Source organism: Sturnira hondurensis, unplaced genomic scaffold, assembly GCF_014824575.4.
Source record: "Sturnira hondurensis isolate 20B ecotype Veracruz unplaced genomic scaffold, ASM1482457v3 Scaffold0010428, whole genome shotgun sequence".
Lineage (NCBI taxonomy): Eukaryota > Metazoa > Chordata > Mammalia > Chiroptera > Phyllostomidae > Sturnira > Sturnira hondurensis.
Genome location: NW_028083059.1, coordinates 16,626,283 through 16,635,981, shown reverse-complemented (window position 1 = coordinate 16,635,981; position 9,699 = coordinate 16,626,283). Strand labels below are relative to the sequence as shown.

The 9,699-nt window shown below is 36.2% G+C and overlaps 1 pseudogene; it reads right to left on the bottom strand.

Annotated features, from left to right (window-relative positions):
* Positions 1-402: 402 nt before the first annotated feature.
* LOC118995744 (tropomyosin alpha-4 chain-like) lies at positions 403-9,312 on the bottom strand (annotated as a pseudogene).
* Between the last annotated feature and the right edge of the window lie 387 nt (positions 9,313-9,699).

Genomic DNA, 9,699 nt, shown 5'->3' with positions numbered 1-9,699 from the left:
TTCCTGTAGTGTGAGAAATGGTGGTCTAGAGGTTCTATTCTTTAACCTTTTAAATTGACCAGTGACTAGATGTAAAGAGTGTGTGTTTTTGAAGTGTAGGTTTGTCTAATCTCCCAGGAAAAAAAAATGCCTTCAGTCTTAAGTGACTAATGTTCAATAGGAAACACCCTGCCCAGCTTAGAAATAGATGCAATTTAAGATAAATGTAGAGATGAAAAATTTGGTGTCATTTGAGGGGGAAAGGGTTAGATTTAACTGGTGCTCAAACCTTCTCAAATATAAAATAATTGGTCAGATATTCATAATTCATGCAGGTGCAGTAACAACAGAAACTTCTTACAAGATAAGAGGAAGACACAGAGGTCTGGAACTTCTGTTGGAACAAGACTCTCCTGGTCATGGTTATATACAGTTGAGTTTATTTAGTGTCTGGTCCACTGTTTGATGTAGGCCAATATTCTCTTCTTTGGCCTGGGAAAGATTTTCTTCCAGGTCATCAATTGCCTTTTTCAGTTTTGCAACTCTTCTCTCTGCAAATTCAGCAGGAGTCTCGGCCTCTTTCAGTTTGCCAGACAGAAGTTTAATTTCTTCTTTATACTTAAACTCCTTTTCAGAGTACTTTACAGAGGCAGCTTCTAGCAACTTCAGGTTGTTAGTGACATTCTTGAGTTCTTCTTCCAGATCACCACATTTTAGTTCAGAAATCTTAGCACACTCCTCTGCCTTCTCCAGCTTGCTTTCAAGGACAACCTGTTTAGAAGCTACTTCTTCATATTAGCAATCAGCCTCCTCTGCAAAGTGCCTGGCTTTTTTGAGCTGCAACTCCTGGATCTCTGTCTTCTCCTTGTCTTTCATGGCCAGGTTTTCTACCACCTTCATTCCTCCCTAGCTCTCATCCATAGCCTTTTCTGCTTCTTCTAGCTTCCACAGGCTGTGGACAGTCACTCTTGCACCCTGTTTAACTCCTCAACAGCTGGATATGTAGATTGAAAGCTGCTACATCCCCTTCAGCTTTCTCTTGCCAGTGGTGTTCACCCCTGTTTCCACTGCAGGCACTACCTGGTCTGCCTGCTGCTTCAGAACCTGGATCTTGTGTTTCATGATCTCCAGGGAGGCCAGCCAATGGGCACTCAGCTTGCCTAGACTTGGACAAAAGCTGCAGAAGCCTCACCCTAGCTCTGGAGCCCTTACTTGCCTGTCTTTTTTTTTTTTGCTAGTATTTCTTAAACACTATTAAAAAACACTAGTGAAAATCTGGATCATTGTATGAGGTCAGTCTAGAAGTTACACAGCCATGTAATAGAAAAAATATAGACATTTATTGAAGAAGATACAAGAAAACATTGTACATAAGACAACACTTCATTCCCTTCAAAGTAGGCCTTGGGACTTCACACAGTTCTCCCTGTCACCATCAGCTGCCGCATCATATTTTCCTGAATTTCACTAATAGTCTGAAATCTTTTCCCCTAAAAAGGTGATTTTAGTTTTGGGAAAAGCCAGGAGTTTCAGGATGCCAAATTTGGGCACTTGTGGGGCTGCGTTACCTGAGTGATTTTATGTTTTGCAATAAGACTCTGTACTAGACACGATGCATGATCAGGTGTGAGGTGTGATGAAACTATCACCAGTTGTCCACAACTTCAGCCTTCTGAATCATCTGTTTAGTTTCCATGGAGGAATGTTCAAGCTTAATGCAAAATTTGAAGCAAATTTGTTGCTCTACTTGCTCAGTCATTTTGAATGCAATGGCCACAGTGTACACATGCTCACTCAACCTCATCCACTGCCTCCATTGACTAGTACAGTGAAGTCGTCATTTTCCACGCATGCACATTCCAATCCACTGTCCTTGACTGTCAGGTTACATTGCTGTGAATATTGTACAAACTGTTTACGTTATATTAACAGTGGTTGGATTTTTTTTGGACAGGCTTACATACATGTATGTGTATAGTTATGATTTCTATATACATGTTTGTATATCTGATTTTACTGATATTTTATGATATCTTATGGTATTATATTTTATGATATCTCCATTATTAAATCAATCACAATTGTTAGCACAAATCTTTGTTGCTATTTTTAAGCATATATATATATGAAATATATGAACTATTTCCATACTCAATTAACCATTTAATTTTTTATTCTACAGGCTGAAAACTCAACCAGAGGGTATGAGAGTAACAAAGTTAAAAACATGCCCCTTTTCTTCATATATGTAAGAGTAGTTTTTATGGTGTGCAGACCAAATTAATGAAAAGCCAAAATTCAATCAACCTAACAAGCCACATATAGTCACAACTCCAATTCAGATGTGTTAGAAAAGTCTTGAGGAATTAACCCTCCATCGTTAATGTGTAATCATTTCAGGCTACATTCATGCACTTTCTCAAGAGCATACAAAGTAATGCTCTTTCAGAAAATTTTGTTGTGAATCTTAAGCTCTAGTTACCATTTGTTCAGTGAAGTGCACACTATTTTTTCTAAAATCCAGATGATTTGTATTTCATGACTATGTCTGTTTGATTGTGATGTTATTGTATTTGTTCAGACTATTCCTGATGATTCCTTTCATTTACTTTTACTAACCTCAAAAAGAAACCCCAACTCTTATAAAAATTATCTCAAACAAAAGCATATTTAAATACTAAATGAGCAATTGATTTCATTATTTTCTCTTTCTACAAGTTTATTTACAAATTGTCACTTTTATTGGATAACAAATACACACGTACACATGCATGTGCATGCATATGCACACACAGTCTCTAAAAATAGGTAAGTCCACTATCCTCATATTCATTAGAATCACCTATGGAGTTCTTTAAGAATACTAATGCTGCCCTGGCTGGTGTGGCTCAGTGGATTGAGCACAGGCCTGTGAACCAGAGGATCACAGTTTGATTCCCAGTCAGAGCACATGCCTGAGTTGCAGGCCAGTTTCCAGCAAGGAATGCATGAGAGGCAACCATACACTGATATTTCTCTCCCTCTCTCCTTCCCTTCTCCTCTAAAAATAAATAAATAAAATCTTTTTTTAAAGGAAGAGACAATTTAAAAAAAGAGTACTAGTGCTGAGGTCTAAATCTCAGAGATTGTTAATTTCAGGTGTGGGACTAAGATACAAGTGGCTTTAAAAATTAATTGAGGTGCTTTACAGCTAGGTTATGATCCACTACAGTAGACATGCTTTGGAGAGAATTTAAGAACTTTAATGACTAAGAAATAGAATTATCTTTTTGTCTTTCATAAAGACTTGCATAGGGCATTTACTCTATTAATTTGTGTATTAATGCAAGTGTTGGAGTTACCTAAAAGGTGATTGCTTCAATCAAAGAATATGGTCTCTTCTTTGATTGCTCTGCTACTGAAGGGTTCCAGCTAAAGACAAAGCATACCAATATTTGCATCAGGTAGCATAAATAGAAAAGTAATTTTAAAAACAATGATAAGAACCAAACCGTGGAGACTTCTGATTCTAGCTAAGAGAGAACAACAGAAATTTTACTCTTCTAGCTAAGAGAGAATAACAGAAATAACAGAAAATATATGAGCTCAAAATTACCATAACTTGTTTTCTGGAGAAGTCTGCAAGCTGTGGCCAAAATAGAAGAAATCAGGACAAAGTCCACAGATTTCTCTAAGTTAAGGAGATGCAGCCTGTATTCCAAAGAAGAGAAATGGTTTAGTTAACAGAACAGAGTACTGGACAAGAAAGGGCCACACAGAAATGGAATTCCTGGCTTGCAAAGAAAGTCCCCAAGTCTTTGATAATCATTGCATCATATTAAGAAAGTGCCTGAGGCTAGGAGGAAAAAAACACCCAAAAGAATCAGAGCATGAGGCGGGGGGGAGGGGTGCTGGTCTGGGAGTAAAAGACAGAAAACTGTACTTGAACAATAATTTTTAAAAATTTTAAAAAGAAAGAATCAGAGCAAACAACCACAGGAGCTCACATATCACCAAAATAACCCCCCTTCTGATTAGTCAAAATAGAAAAACTTCTAACTGATTGATAGTTGGCATAATCAGAATGGTTTTCTTTCAGTAGTGGAGCAAAAGTAAGCCTACATTAAATGTTTTCTGCATGCCTGAATAAAAATGAAAAGAATATTGTATATCAATTACACTTTAATAAAAAAATAAAAAAGACTCAGCTCTCAGGCTCTGATGTTGGAAATGTAAAATGATAGTTTTGAAGAAAAAGTTTGTTAGATTCTTAAAATGGCCCAGTCAGTCTATTCCTTGGTCTTTACTTGGCAAATTAAATTTTATATCCACAAAAAGTGTAGTACGAGCATATTCATAGCAGTTTTATTTCTGTTAGCTAAACACTATAGATAACCCAAAGTCTATCAAAATGGTAATGAATAAACAAAATCTGGCATATCTACATAATCAACAAAAGAAAAAAGCAAACAAAATATAATTAGAGGCATTGAAATTAAGAACAATTAACAATAACCAGAGGGGAGGGAGGAGGGAACAGTGTGGAGAAGGGTTTTCAGGAACTACTATAAAGGACAAATGGACAAAACCAGGGGGAGAGGTAGGAAGCAAGGGAGGGAGGTGGTTTTGGCTGGGGAGGGGGGGAGTTGGTGGGCAGAATGCATACAAACGTAATTGAACAACAATAAAATAATTTCAAAAATAATAATAAATAAAAAATTCAAAAAAGAAAAGCATTACTCATTGATAAAAAGGGATGAAATATCAAAACATAGAACAACATAGAAGAATCTTAAAATAATTATGCTACTTGAGGAAAACAAAAAATAGTTGTATAGTTTAGGATTCTACTTATAGATGGAACATTGACACTAATCCACACTGGTAGAAAGGAGATTAGTATTGTCTATTCTGGGGGAGGTGGAGAAGGAAGGACAAGAACAACAAAGAGGCACAAAGAAACTTTTGCAGATGAAAATCCCAGAAGAAATCTACCTCATCCTGTGAATGTCTCATGTGGGAAATAAATGATTTTCTGGATTACAATGTAGTCTGCCTGTTCAATGGAAATTAGTCACCTGCTCCATTTTAGAATCACCTTTCACAAGCTGTATCGAAATTATGCTTATTTGAAGTCTAAGCTAGAAATATGAGACCTATATTAAGTATAGTTTTTTTGTTTGTTTTGCTCTGTTTTGTCTTTCTAGAGCACTTCTCTAAACAATTATGGGGATCAGGGTACATAATAAGCACTTGTTTTTTCAAGATAGCGTAAAGTATGTAAAACAAAATGGCATCATTCACATCAACAAAAATGGCTGCCAATCAGCCATGACACTTTGGTTTGAGAATAAAACCACCTAAGTCGTGCCAGACAGATCTGGCAGGGAGACAAACTTAAGGTATCTGCACACCTTAAGGTATCATGACCAGAACAGCTGTGTCTGCAAATAGGGACCACATACAGATAGGCTCCTGAGGAATTTCTCCATTTCCCATCAAGGATGCCACAGCACTTACGGAGAGATCCAGAGGGGTGGAGTACTCAGCCCTCAAGGGTATAGCTGAGGCAGGCTCCAGACTTCTGCAGAGACAGCTGAGCTCCACATGGCAGAGCACTGCTCCTTGCCACACTGATGTCCCTGGGCCATCAGCCACCTAAAGCTTTGCTCCACCAGACTGAGAGCACATTCTCTTCAACCCATGAAACCCATGAAACTGGTTGCTTCTTGTAATACACCAACATTCCCCTTGCCCATTGTGCTGTCTCTCAGACCTACTGGCTCAGGCTCTGGGACTTGGGTTCATTATCCCCTATTTTTTGCTGTGTGTGTGTGTTATATTCTTCCTAGATTGTTAGAGTGTGAGTAGGATATTAATGTATGTTGATGTTCTACTCTGAGTGAACCTACACCTGAGTGAGTAGTATAGTTACCTCACGTGACTCTTTTCTAAGCCTTGGTGCCCGGTTACTCCATGGGCAGCTAGTTGAGTAGTTGTCTGGCTGACTTATAGGAAAGATTATAGCAAGACCATATGTGAAACATACACTCCTGACAATAATCTACCTTACTGGTTTCTGTTTGCCCTCATCTTGCAACAACATAATAAAATTTCTCATGAAAAGCTATTGTTCTGAAAATAAATCAAAGGTAATCTTTTAAATACTTGGGCTTTTCTTTTGCACCATTGTTCCTTTCTTTGATTGCTGAGGGGAGAGGGTATAAGGGGACTAAATGTTAATTGAAAACATACAATAAAGATTAAATTAAAGAAAGAATGTCTTTTCATCATTATTAGATTAGGTTATCTTTCAATATCCAGTAAAGATTTTATTCCACACAAAACTTCACCTTCAAGTGACATGCTGTTGGTTTTATTACCTATAAATGCTGCTATCTCTCAAAATAAAATTAACAGGTTTAATAAATCTTTAATGATTGTATAAGATACAACAACAAGACTGCACATGATTTCTTCTTGTACTATCTGTTGAGTCCTTTCACTTACAGATTTGTTTATACTTATACCACATTTTCTTGATATTTATTTGAGGTGGGAATTTCCTTCAAGAAAAAAGGAAGGTATGTCAATAAAGAATTAAACAAATGCATTCCCAGTCATTACTCAAAACAGTTCCCATAGTTATTAAGTGAATTAACAAGAAATAGAATGACTTTTTAACTATGACAGATCTTTTAAATTAAAAAAGTGCTACATATTAAATTAAGAAAAAGTAAATAATAATAGTAATAAAGAAAATAAACACTATAAAATGTAAAAGAGGACTCCATTAAAAGATTATTCTATTCCTTATATTTCAAAGCATGATTTCTATTATAATACAAATAAAAAACTATTTCCTTTAAATAATTTTAAAGAACTTTGAAGTCATGAAAAAATGAAAAATGGGACAAAGAGATTTTAGGCAAATAGATATAAATGAACCATGACAGGGATTTTGAAAATGCAGGCAGAAATGCAAACAAAATTAGTGAATTTGGATCTGAAAGAAAATACAATTCTCTACTAATTCAGGTGTTCCCTTCATTTGGTTATATAATTTATCCCTCTTCTAGGAATAAAATTAAATGAATGAAGTGGCTGATAATTATATAATTTCCAGATAATAAATGTTTTTATCTAGATATTGTACTTTTAAAGGAATGCTGTACCATTCCCTCACAGCTAATGAAAATGAATTTCTGAAATAAAATAACAATGTCAATGCCACACAGCTATTCAGATCAGCATCAGTTCATAAGCAAGCCTAGGTCTTCTATCTCCAGCCCACATGAGGCATGGGCAGGGAAGTCTTGGGGTTGTTGTGCAGTATAGGAGGAAGCAAAATGAGAGATTCTCTGACACATTAGCCATCGTATTGGCACATTGATTTCTATTAGTGTTGCACTGAGCATAGATCTGTTCCTCTCAGCACTTGTTAAGGTATTTCATTGAATACTTAAAGGAGTAAGCAGAAGGAAATGAAGCAGGGAGGGAGGGAAGAAGTGTGAGGGCTGGAAGGAGGGAGACACAGAGAAAGAGATTACCTAAAAGTTCACATATTTTTGACTATTTAGAGCCATTTATTTATTTACTTACTTACTTATTTATATTAATGAACTTTTTAAAATTTTTGTTTGAGTACAGTTTTCTTTTACTCCCATCCCAGTCCACCCACCCAGTCCTCACATATTCTTAGATGGTAGAGGAGTGTCATAAATTAAAAGAAAAATGACTTTTAGAAGGAGGCAATTCTTGAAATCATATACTCTTGCACTACATGACATTAAGTTTACAAGGCTAGAATAGATATTTGATGTACAGTGTCATTACATCATGGACAGATAGAGAAGCTATTAGAAGATGAATTAATAGGAACTTTTCATACAGTGTGAACTAAGAGGCTGAGGCACATAAGCTTTAACAGTCGCAGAGAATTACTACTTCCCTAGCTCTAAAAGAGCAAAGAGAAGAAGGGATGTCACTGACCACAGTGAACACTGGTGTACAGAGAGGAAGATTACTTAATAGAGGCCAGTGTGGAAGAGTGTGTTGGATCCTCTAAAACAAAGAATAGAAGTGAGTGGAGAAGTGTCTGTCTCTGTTCTCCTCCTGCCTTTAATCTTCTGCCACTTCTGCTCTTTGGTCAAATCATTCTTGGAGGCAGAAAGTAAGGACAACCGACTGATGCAGTTCATAAGTCAGTCTCCCAAGACGTACAGCGTAGTAGAGACGGGCAGGAAGGTTAAGTAGACGTTTTCCAGTTCACCATCATTGTGTATTGTGAGGTAAAAGATCCAGATAAAGCTCACAGGGAAAAGAACTGGGTCGTTCAAGTATTGACGTGCTTATATACAAGATACATGTGTTTGGAAAAGGTAAGTTCTCATTAAGTCACTTATTTTTAATGGATTACAGAAACAGAAGTCTTCATGTGGGGAGCCAAGTGTTGAGAAGCAGCTCTTACTCTCCAAAGCAATTCTAAAGGAAGGTTGTAGAGAAAAGAGTGGATATCTTTTCTGTGTTAATGTGTTAACAAGTAACCATATTATATCACATGCTTGTATTGCTCTTTTCCCTGCCTGCGGAGCTGGAACCAACACCAGTGCACCAGAGTTGCCTACTGTTCACTTGTGTTTTAAGCCTTCAAGCACATCATGAATTATTGTTCCTCTAAGTTACTGATGGCTGCATTTGGAGGACCACTTCAACTTTTTTCATTAGCCCAAAAGTGAGCTATTTACTGCTTGTTCATTATGGTAAGTTTATACATGTTATCACCCAGCTTTTCACTGTAGAAACAGCTTGCATTATGCCTCTGGCTTTACTTCCTATAGGTTTATCATGGGGCAGTTATGTTATTTCTACTATTACTCAGAAATTTAAAAACTACCACACTAGATACCAACATTCTTATAGAAATCATTTAATTTCATCAAATCATCTCACCTTATAATTGGTTGATTTACTGAGAGCTAAGAACCACCTCAAATCTTCCAAAACTTAAGCAAAATGCAGTTAGCCATGATAGATTTCAGTTTACTTAGAATATATTACATTCAAGCAAGACATATCTGTCATCTATTCTGAATTTCTAGTATTTCCAATTAAGGAATTATTCCCAAATTCTTTCTTTTTTCTCTACTATCAAGGTCACTTCTCAGTTTTCTTCTCTCAAAAGTTCTTTTCTCATTTAACCTTCCTATTTCTCTCTATTCTTATTTGCTTACTTTTTGTATAAACCATTCCTCCTCCCTTCTTTTCTCTTTTCTCTCCTGCCCTCCCTTCCTCCCTTCCTTCCTTCCTCCTTTTTCATCTTGTTTCATACCTTCCTTTGCTCTTTTCAGTCATCTTAGTATCCTTTCTTATCTCACTGTATTTCTCTCCTTCCTTTCCATATTTATAACATAATATTTTATGTGCAATTAGAGAATAACAAAATAAAAGGGAATGTCAAATATAGGATGGAACAAAAGTAAATTTACAGTTGTGAGTACACAAAACACCAAACTTATTAATTATTATTATTTATTAATTAGTGTATTGTGTTCCTATTTTTGTAAGGCTGACTTTTGCTTCACCCTGTATTTGTGATAATTAAAACAAAGAAGATAAGAGCAATGATATTATAATGTCCAAAATACATTCAACTGGTGCTCTTTATTTTCTATTCATATAAAAGTACCTGACCTTTAACCTCCTAAATTCTCAAAGAAAGAAGTTATTTTGTAAGACCCA